This window comes from Pteropus vampyrus, unplaced genomic scaffold (assembly GCF_000151845.1).
Source record: "Pteropus vampyrus isolate Shadow unplaced genomic scaffold, Pvam_2.0 Scaffold11, whole genome shotgun sequence".
Classification (NCBI taxonomy): domain Eukaryota; kingdom Metazoa; phylum Chordata; class Mammalia; order Chiroptera; family Pteropodidae; genus Pteropus; species Pteropus vampyrus.
This window is the reverse complement of record NW_011888792.1, coordinates 14,520,368-14,530,077: the sequence shown is the minus strand read 5'-3', so window position 1 is coordinate 14,530,077 and position 9,710 is coordinate 14,520,368. Positions and strand designations below refer to the sequence as shown.

The 9,710-nt window shown below is 34.8% G+C and overlaps 1 pseudogene; it reads left to right on the top strand.

Annotated features, from left to right (window-relative positions):
- The first annotated feature begins 3,939 nt into the window (after window positions 1-3,939).
- LOC111732194 lies at window positions 3,940-4,058 on the top strand (annotated as a pseudogene).
- Window positions 4,059-9,710: the final 5,652 nt, after the last annotated feature.

Here is a 9,710-nt window from a genome sequence, read left to right as displayed (position 1 = left end):
ACACCTCAGATCTTGCTTCGAGCTAGTTTGCCCTCGATGTTGTCTTTGATTTCTCTCTGGAAGTATTTGAGTCAATGAACAGTTTACTAATAAACCTAAATGTGAATATGAAAAAAAAACAAACAAACACAAGTTTTCCTCTTTCTTTGGTCAGAAATAAATACAGGTTTACATCTCACAAGGTCGTTTACTCCCACTAAAAGTTAATATATAGTGAAGCGTATGCACATAAATCAACATTATCACAAGCTAGATAGAAAAAAAAGTTTAACCTATTCTAATTAAATGAATTGAACATACTCACCTAACACCTGGACTATGCTATACTGCAGACACTTTCAAATGCATTTGCAGAAGTGGATGCTAATTGCCCAGTGGAATACAAGTTGTAACAGTATTCCCATCACCTTTATGCTGCCCCTTCCAACATTATCACCCAGAAGTATATTCCATGTTGCTCTGGGTGGGTTGCACATAGTAGGTCTTCAATACACATTTGTTAAATAGAATTAGATTTAGTATTAGATTTGGGAAATCATTTGACATGCAATTCGTGTTCTTAAAAAAAACTGTTTTTAACAAACTTTGACAATTGCTTTGGCTCTGCCCTATGGAGCTACTCCGAACCAGTTTCTTTACTGGTTTACTCATTGAGCTACAGAGGAATTACCTTTTCATCTGTGTTCATCCCCACTAGAAGGTGAGCTCTCAAAGGATGAAGAGTATGTGTGTCATTTTAACAACTTTATGCTGCTTCCTGTGCCTTCTACTTAGTGCTTCATTCATTTGTTCATTTATTCATTTATCCTTCTATCCACTTATTCAATAAATAAATCCAGGATGCCTGAAAATATTTTAGGACAATTTGCACATTCCTTCCAAGTTCTCTTTTCACCCAACAAAATATTTTCCTTATTCTCAGAATATGGGAATAGGAAAACTAGTCCTTCTCTTCTTTTAAGCCCAAGCTTCCATTTTTCTAATATAGATACTCATTGAAAATAAACAGATAAGTAACTGCGATTGTTCTGAAAATACAATCATAAATTCAAAAATATATCTAATATATAACTTAGTGTGATAAATTATGGTAAAAAATTACACTGTTACTGAAAAGTGTGTTTGAGGAAGTGCATATACAATGCCATGTTAGTCAATCTTTTTACCTACAAGCACTTTTTCTAAGCTTTAAAAATTTATTAGAATTAAAACTCCAAAGACCACTGTCCTCTGGAAATGAAAATAATAATGTATCTAAGGTTCTACTTAGTATTTCAGTGTGACAGTGGGATCATCCTTAAAATGCACGACAGAATACTAGATGATCAGCCTTGATCTTTTAATTCCTCTGCACATACTGACTTCACTGAACCTGCTGTTTTTCCACTGATAATCTATTACTGAATTTTAAAAATAATAATCATATGACTGAGAACAAACATTTCAGTTATGCCCTTAAGAGTATTATATGGTCCACATTGTGGAGAGGAATCAGAATGCAGCCTCACCCACAACTCAGGGAATGATAGTCTTTAAAATGCTGATCCTGCATTGTGAGGAGTGGAGCCACCAGCCCCACACAATATTGAGTGCTTTTCTTTAGATATTGACAGTGACCTTCATTGTTGTGCAGCTTTTCCTCTCATTAATAAGACAATTAGTATTCACACTATCTATCTTGGATTTGCAGAAATAAACCCTCAAACATTAGGCAGGCTTCCAGCAGAATCTCTAATGTGAATGGTTTGGCTTAGAGTCAATGGAAGGTGATATTAGGTTATACAACCAGCTCATGTCATTTCGGTGGCACTTCACTAAAATGTATGAACTTTGTGATTCATTTTTTTTAAAAGCTCTGTGGCTGACATGCCCTCACTTGAACAAAGTTTTTTTGCAGATCATGGTGCCTTTTCATGAATGTCTGAGGTTGCATCTTTACTCTTTGGTCTATATTGCCTAGGGGACCAACTGCAAACAAAAAGTTCACTTTAGCAAACCTTGTGACTTCTCTGAATCCACAGAGCTTTCCAGAAATTGAGGCTTTCTGCCAGCTCATTATTATCCTAGCCATGTGGATCCTCCATTGAGCAATTAGGGAATAAAGAGTTTTATTATCCTAGGGAAAAGAGGAATGCAGTGAAATACTCCATGGAAAGAAAAAACACGAAAGTCAGAATTCATGGCATACTAGGCTAGCCAATGAGAAAATTCTGTATTCACTGCAGATACATAAACAGATAGTCATGGAATTGAACCAGAAATAAGCCTGGAAACTTTCTTTCTTCTTTTTCGTTTTTTTTTTTTTTTTTTGCCTCTCTTTTTTCCACATTCAGTCACATTATTCACAGCCATTTGCTTTACCCTTTCAGATTCAGGGTTATGCTTTCAGCTTCAGAGCTATTATCCAAGGCTTAATATGACAGAAATCATTAAAGCTTTTTTCTGTTGTATCACTCAGCACTAGGCTGAATTCTATTTCAGCATGTTGAAGTCAGGGAATCCACTGAGACAGAGAAAATAAATAAAACTTTTGAAAGACATAGGTCAAGTAAGCAAAAATATAATTACCAACCCAAAGAAATATTTGAGTCTAAATTTAAGATGGCATCTTTCTTGATTTTATGTTTTAATTATAAGCATCCCTAATAAAAATCCCCCAATAAGTCTTCATTTTATACTTAATTACCTCTAACCTTTACCCTTCCAACTCTTGGACAAATCCAAATTTAGGTAAATTCTGTGTTGTTTAAAAATTGCTTTATGTGTATTAGTCTTACTGTCCTATGTAAATTTAAGAAAAAGCTCAAGAAAGGGGCAATGTCAAGCTAGCCCCTCACTTTCTTGCACACATATACATTTGGCTCATAAACAGACATAAACACACAGAACATCCACCTTGATAGTGCTTGAAACCACATCCTCGGAAATATTTATTTACAGATGAGAGCAGGTCAAATGGTTGCTCTCTGCACCTCAAATTGTCCTAACACTGGATAGAGGAATTCTGATTGGGGAGGAAAATATTTAATCTCTTACACAAAGTATAAGTAATTAAAACTAGGAAGCCTATTTGGACAATTCTAATAAGGTTGATAACCGACTCACTTTATCGTGGCTGTGGCTTATTTTCTGGAAACTGTAAAAAATTTTTACAAGAATTAGAAGAGATAATGAACACAAAAGCATGAAAAAAAGACTGATAAACCTCTTTTATGATATGTGTGCAAAGTAAAGGGGACTGGGCCTCCTCAGTTCATCTTCGCTCTCTACTTTGCCAGTCTCAAATGCAAATCCACCCTCAAATGCAAATCCACCCACAAAAGCGAGATTACCTACTGCCAAGTTTCTGAAGACATAGTCATCTCACATCTGTACAATTTCTATACATCTTCTCTTGAGCATCTCTCTTTGATCCCACCACTTCCCCTTCCTATGAGAGCTGCCTTATCTCTTCTCTTGTTCCATCTCAAATTTATTCTTTCAGCCTCTCTACATTGCTCCTTTTCCAATTTTCAGTCAAATGCCAAAAATTCACCTACCATATTAGCAAAGCAAAAGATATCCACCAAAAAAAATTTAAAATTCAGTCTGTCTCCAAGATGTTCACCAATATTCCTGCAGCATATCTGAATTGGATGAGATCCAATCAATTGGATGAATTTCAATCTTCATTGGATGAACCATCAATCTAGTTTCGTTTTTTTTTTTTTCACCCAGTCTTCATAGGTGGTCTCTCATCCAAGTACTAACCAGGCCTGACGCTGCTTAGTTTCTGAGATAAAACGGGATTGGGCGTGTTCAGGGTGGCATGGCTGTAGACCCATCAATCTAGTTTTAAGCAAACTGCCCTTTCTGGTCTACATTCTCATCAAAGCTAGTTATCTCCACTCATCCTTTAAATCTCAGCACAACTGTTACTTGCTCAGAAATGCTCATCTGGTCTACAGCCATGCTACCCTCAATAAGCCCGATCCGGTCTGATCTCAGAATCTAAGCAGGGTCAGGCCTGGTTAGTACTTGGATGAGAGACCACCTAGGAAGACCAGGTGCTGTAGGCATAAAAAAATAATAAAATAAGGGATTATAAGATGACAAGACTCTTAAAATCTGTGAGGTCAACCAAGGGTTACCTCACCTAAAAAACATTAAATTAAATTAAAAAAGAAAAAAAATGCTTATCTGAAGTCTTTGAGGAATCAAATTCCAGCTTTATGTCTCTTTTTAATCCCATGTACATTTTCTTTGTAACACAAGTTTAAATTTACAGTAATTTGTGTAACTGATTAATTTCCACTGTATACACTAGAAAACACTGTATGTGAAGGCAAGGACACTGACTCATGTTTTCTCACTACGTTGTCCAAAAATCCAGCACGCTGCCTAGAATAAAGAAGGTGCTTAATTAACAATACTTGGATAAATGAATAAATAAATGGGTATGTCTATGTGTATGGGTTTATGCGGTCTGTGGGAAAAGAAAAGAGGGGAGAATGGGAAGTAGGGAAAAGGAAAAGGAGTCAAATATTTGTGACAGAAAGAGATTTGACTTTGGGTGGTGAATACACCATGCAATATACAAATGATGTATTATAGAATTGTGTAGTTAACTTATATAATTTCATTAACCAATGCCATGCCAATAAATTTAATAAAAACACAAATAAATAAAAATATTACCTAAATACCAACTAAAATAAAAAGTAATAGTCTTCAGTAGATGTGCTTTCATAGCCATGGAATTAGAAGTGGCTAAAGATCTGAAATTATTCACTTCTATGGTGATTATACATTCAAATTTACCTGAAATGGTCAGAGTTTTTGTCCCAGCATAATTTTTCAAAATACTATTCTTCCCTCTGAAAGCTATTCCAACTTGGCCAACAAGTTATATGATCATCTTACTTGTAATAAGGGAATTCTCAGGTTCTGACTTTAGGTCATTTTGTAAAAACTGTGCTATGCTATAAGAGTTATCTATTACAGGGTTCTAATTTTAGATATTTGTTTTCTCTCTAGATGTATATGGAAACTGCAAGTATAATGATAATCTATTAAAATATGAAAATACTAGAATTCTGGAGTATCTTTTTGAGCTTAGAGAAGAATTATTAAGTAGAATGAATATCTGGTGCATTGCATCTTAAATATTTAAATTCCCACATAGGCCATTACACTACATGTAGATCCCCAACCGCAATTTGACAGGCCAAGCTTCATTTTTTTATTCCACTTTTAAATTCGGTTTTCTTTGCACTTTAGCATCCAGAATATTCCCTACCAGAACTGGCCCCAAATTGATATTCAGTTAAGTTGCTCAGGGCAGAAACGTAAATGACCTACTATGCCATTAAATCCAAACCTCACATGATTGTTCCAAGAATAATGAAGTAGTAATAATAATAATAATAATTAATAATAATAGTAAAGTTGCCAAGAACTTTTGTGTTTGCTTTGGAAAATTCTAGATACAATCCCAACAGAATATTCAACTGTTTAAATAATAGATAATAAGGTAATAAATTTTATTTGATGTATAGTAAATAAGTCTTTAAAAATGAATAAATAAGCTAATGAATGCACAGTCAATTCCTTTTTATAAAAAAAAAAACTCAAAATATTATTTCAAATAAATAACAGCCACCTTCTTTATGTCAGTAAAATAACACAGAAAATGTAGAGGATTGACCTATTATCCATCTCAATTTTTCTACTTCAAAACTTTTGTCTACAACAGAAAAATTTGAGAATATAATTGCAGATATAGTCTTTCTTCCTTTTTCAATTCCTAATGAAAGTCATTCATTACAAATTTTGTCTTTAGAACTCTTTTAAGCTTATTGCTAATAAAAACAAATATCAACAGAACAAATTATTCATAAGTAATCGGGATGCATTATCAAAAAGCCTTAGAACATCTCATTTCTTTATTTTAAAGTATTTTACTAAAGTATTAGTGTAAATATTCATACTCATAAATGGATGTGTTTTTAGTGGATCTGGCTACTGTTAAAGAGGGACCTTGAAACATTAGAGGAGCTTGTGAACCCCGAATGCATCCACACAAGACCCTTACAGTAACAGAATATGGTGATAGCCTGCAATGGGTCCTTATTTCTCAATTGTGTCTAATTCAAAATTTAATGGCACCACAGACGTAAGGGAGGGGTGAGAAGTGGGAAGGTCAGTAGAGCAGCTCGGAGCTTGGCTGGCACTAGCTGGATCAGACCAAGAGGTCCCATACCTGTAGCAAGACAAAACTGCTAGATGGGCACAGGTCCTTGACGTAAACCTAACTTCAGAACACAAGACACCTTTGGGCCAAAGAGGCAAGTGTGTCTGTCAGCAGTGTACAACAGAAAAACCTAGGAGAAGACAGTATGCATTAGTTCCCTCATTTATTCACTTATTAACAGATATCTACTGAGTATCCACAATGTGTCAGGCACTATGCTGGGTATAATAGTAAGTGAAGCAAACCCAATTCCTCATGAATCTTAGAGTTCAAGAAAGGAGAGAGGCATTGAGTGAACAATCCCACCAACATATGTATAAACATGAATGAGATAAGAGCTCTGAAAGAAAAGATCATAGTTAAATAAGAATATATGACCAAAATCCCTGGCGCAGATAAGGGAACAGGATGTAGAGTAAGTGGAGCCTGATCAATCATATCTGGAGGATCATATTATATATGTAAAATGCTTGTAAAAGTGCTGGACCCTTAAGCAGTAAGCATGCAGTAAACACTAGTCATTGCACCAGGCTTATGTATCCATCCCCCAGTTGCTGTCACAATGAGCTGCGAATTGCTTAGAGCTATGCCTCTCTAGAAAAACTGGCTTCAGGGGATATGTAATAACATAATGGGAAATAAATCAGGTAGGAAACTGACCGTTAAAAATTCTTTTAATATGAAGAAAATGACTCTCAGCATGAAAAATTCTCTATAGACAGTCATCGTATCCTTGAAATTTAGCCTAAAACACTATTATCTACAGTGCACTCACATTCAACACACTAACATACTTAACACTGCTGCCCAACAGACGCAAAAATATTCAAAAAGTAATTTTGAAATAAACTGACACCTTATTATTTTACAATGTAGGCCCAACAAAAAATAACAAGAAATTTTAAATAAGGAAATATTTTCAAATAAAGTAGTTTTCTCATGGAGTCCTACATCTGATGAAATGGCTGGAGGAGAAGGCTAAACAGAAAATTCAGGCAGTCAGCACTTAGATGATTGGGAATTGACTGCATATGCATGGTCTCATTTACATACAGCATTCTCCCAGTTGCAAATGCAAGATGTGTCTCTATAATACTCAAGTACTATATACACATGTGTGTGAAAATGGAACAGCTGATGTAATAAAAGAGAGACTTCCGATTCTTTCACTGTCATAATCAACACATTTATATTCATGCCTCTCCTTTTTATTCATCTCAAGCACTAGCTATCAAGAAGGAACTAGGCAGGACTCTTAACATCTTAAGTCTTGTTTTTTCTTTAAAATGGAGATAAAACCAATTTAGTCAACAAATCTAAATATCCTTCAGATCAGTAATAAATAAAGAGAAAAATATGTTAAAGGGATCATTTTTATTTTTTAAGACTCAGCTAAAAATGACCCCACCTGAACTAAAAGCAAAAGTGGGACTATATCAAACTAAAAAAGCTTCTGCACAGCATAAAAAACCATCGGCAAAACAAAGAGGCAACCAACTGAATAGAACAGATTTGCAAACAATGCCTCAATAAAGGGCTAATATCCAAAATATGCAAAGAACTCATACAACTCAACAATAAAAAAACAAACAATTAAAAAATGGGCAGAGGACCTGAACAGACACTTTTCCCAAAAAGACATATAAATGGCCAACAGACATATGAAAAAAGGCTCAACTTCACTAGCTATTAGGGAAATGCAAATAAATCAAAACCATAATGAGACATACCGTCTCACACCTGTAGGAATGGCTATCATGAACAGGACAAGTAATACCAAGTGCTGGAGAGGTTGTAGGGGAAAAGGAACTCTCATACGCTGCTGGTGGGAATGTAAACTGTACAGCCACTATGGAAAGCAGTATGGAGGTTCCTCAAAAAATTAAGAAGAGAATTACCATGTGACTCGGCAACTCCTTTTCTGGGTATCTACTCAAAAATTTGAAAACATTTATTCATAAAGATATATGTATCCTGATGTTCATTGCAGCTTTATTCACACTGGCCAAGACATGGAAACAACCATAGTACCCTTCAATAGATGATTGGCTAAAGAAGCTGTGGTACATATATACAATGGAATATTACTCAGCCATAAGAAAAAATGAAACACTGCCATCTGTGATAACATGGATGGATCTTGATATTATGATGCTAAATGAAATAAGTCAGACAGAAAAAGTTGAGAGGAATATGATTTCACTCATATGTGAGATATAAAACTTAAAGCAACAAACAAGACAAACAAATAAAAACTCATAGACACAAACAGCAGTTTAGTGGTTACCGGAAGGAAAGGCGAGAGGAGGGGAGGTAGGTAAGAGTAAAGGGGTCAAATATATGGTGACAGAAGGAAATCTAAATTTGGGTGGCGAATACACAATACAAATATACATACATATAATGTATTATTGAATTGTACACTTGAAACCTATATAATTTTATTAACAGATGTCATCCCAATAAATTTAATAAAAAAAAAAAATGCAGGTTGAAAGCTGATTCGACTAAATAATTTAAAATGGAATGCCTTGTCCACAAAATAAGAATTTTTTTAAAAAAAGGACAAACAAGGCCATATTTTCCTTTCTCTAAGAAATAAAAATAACCTGGGCATATGCTATAGATTTATTTTCAACAAATAAAGGAATGGTGGCATGTCTATAGACAAAATCGTTCTTAAATTTGTTATTTACACATATATGCTGACAAAGACATAGAATTTACAGAAATTTGTCTCTGAGAGAGGCATTTACAGGGAACATTTTAGTGAATAATTTTAAGCAAAGTGTGAATAATCATTTTCTTCCTGCTAAATATGTCTTACTGAAACAGTAAGAAGCACTTTTTTCTCCTAATGAAGGGCCACATGCTGCCTCTGCAGTGATTACAGGGTCTCATAGTGCCCAATGAAGTTTTGGTATCAACCACATTAAGTAGAGACTATATGTACAGTCCCATGTGTCCCATGTGTCCCATGTGTTTGCGTCTTTTAGGAGTTGTGGCAATTAAATTCTTTGGCTGTAATCTGATTCATAGAAATTTGTGTTACTACTTGGAACATGAAATAATTTTTTTCCTGAAAGGTATGGGGACCGGGGGAAAATGGTAAGATGTGTTAGGCAGTGGCAAGCTCACGTAAGACAGTAAGACATGTCGTATTTTTATAAGTAATTTAATACCCTTCCCGTAAATAATCCACCATGAGAAACTCAGTGTAATGTTAAAGCATTTACAAATATTGTATTCAGGATCTCTAACATCTCTGTTGATAGTCTTCAGAGGATCTCTGTTGATAGTCTTCCTGTTCCATAAAGAAGAAGATAAGCACAGATTTAAAAAACATGTATTGATGACTTATTCTGTGCCTAGCATTGACTGTTCTACCTTGTAGATTTAATATACCTATATTGGCAAAGAGAGGTGGAGAATGGAAGCCACTATCTACAACAATCATCAAATTGATTTTACTGGTAAA